Raw genomic sequence first — 2052 nt, forward strand, 5'->3', positions numbered from 1 at the left:
GTCGTGTCACTTGCACCATGTGTTGCTATCATGTGATAGTAACACAGGTCCATTGGAAGCCTTGGACATTCTCGTCATTTGACAAGCACGCCCAAGGAATGGCAGAGCGTGGAATTCCCGGTGCTGCCATCTTACAACGATGGAGGCACTGTGAGTCCAGTCCTGGCAGGACCAGCACAATGTGGGAAAAGTAAAGTTTTGCCGGTCTGGGGCCTGAATTGGTTGTGATGAGGGAGAGATCAGAAGGTGGGGTATAGAGAATCTTAGAGCTGGTAATAACAACCAAAACAGACAGATTCTCTCTAAAGTGCCTGTTTATTGGTTAAACTACAGAGAGGTCTGTTTTGCTAAGCAGGTAGTGCGGACAGACTCCACATTTCCCATTGGGTGAAGACTGGTTCTCGATGAACTAACATCATTATAAATATTAATGGATTTGCATTAAATGTTCTGTCTGCTGATTTCAGAAGGCAGGAGTGAGGTCAGATTGAAATGAACTATTACCTTCTTTTCAGATTTGGATCAAATATATATTCTTATCTCATCACAATTGTGACTGATAGATTTTGCCTAACTAGATGATAAAGTAAAACTTGTATTCATTGTATTGTATTGTATTCATGTAGCAGCTAATTGTTTAAAAAAATACAAATAAGGGGGCGGAGCTAAGCCACGGAGCTGAATGGCTGCATGCTGTCTGAGCTCCGGACAAAACAGCCACTTACACCGATTTCCAGCGTCCAAAAGCTGCACAACAACCACCAAATAGCAGTGCTGTCTGTGACAGACGAGATGGGGCGAAAAACTAAAAAGACCAAACCGGACAGGCCACGGCAAATCCCTAGCATCGGAGACCTCTGGAGACAGGCCCGGATTGCAGAGAGCCCAAACATGGCCACCCTTGACGACGACAGCTCCGACATGTCCGAGGATTTTACCACCGGAACGGAGGTAGAGCCCCCACCCGCACCAAAGACCCATCTCCCCACTCCCCCGCGACCCGACTCACCCCCGGTCACCATAGCGGTCATGAAGGACCTGCTGGCCGGGGTTCAACACGCTATTCAGGCGGATATGGCGAAAATACGCACTGACCTGCAAGGCCTGACAGGCCGCATTAGCGCCCTGGAACAGGGATCCCTGCACACCAGCTCGCACACCAAGCAAATACAGCAACAGGTTACTGATCTGCAACACCAGAATCTTAAATTCGAGCACCAATTCGCAGCCCTGGAGGACCAGAGGCGCAGCCAAAACATTAAGATCCGAGGGATCGCGAAGGAGATGCCGGCGGAGGAATTACCTCATTTTATAAGACGGCTACTTACGTCCCTACTTACTACCAAACAAGCTAAGCAGATAACCCCAGAAAGGATGTTCCGTCTTCCAAGGCCTACCACAGCCCCTACCAAACAACCCAGGGACCTATTGGTACGGCTACCAAACAGTAGAGATAAAACAGCAGTGCTGAAAGCAACACGGAACCGCTCTCCCTACCTGTTTGAAACTCAGTCGCTGTCATTTTACTCAGACCTCTCACGGTCCACAATGGCCTGGCGTCGGTCTCTCCAGCCCTTCACGGCACTCCTCCGCGCGAAAAACATCACGTACAAGTGGAGGGGCCCGCGCGCCTTACAAATCTCACACAGAGACTCCCGGCACACTATTCAAGACATGCAGGGAGCGAGAGACCTGCTTCCAACACTGGGCCTCAGACAGGACTCCATTCCAGCCACTGGACATCTCACCATACCCGCTACACCAAGGATCGGGGACCCAGCGACGACTCTACCATTTGTCCCCCGACGACTCGAAACACGGAAAGACACAGCAGCCGCAACCTGACGGGACTTTGATGGCTCATGAGGCCACTTCTCGTTCTTTACGGGTTTCCAGGCCCACAGACTCGCCCTAAGGGCATACACTGAGGAATTCTAAACGCACGTTGGTGCACAGTGCAAAAGTTATTCGTTTCCTTATATTTTGTTCATAACGTTAGTATTTTTATTTTAGGCACATCATATTGCCACATGCCATACTTTTTTAAAGTCA

The sequence above is a fragment of the Pelobates fuscus genome, chromosome 8 (assembly GCF_036172605.1).
Source record: "Pelobates fuscus isolate aPelFus1 chromosome 8, aPelFus1.pri, whole genome shotgun sequence".
NCBI lineage: Eukaryota > Metazoa > Chordata > Amphibia > Anura > Pelobatidae > Pelobates > Pelobates fuscus.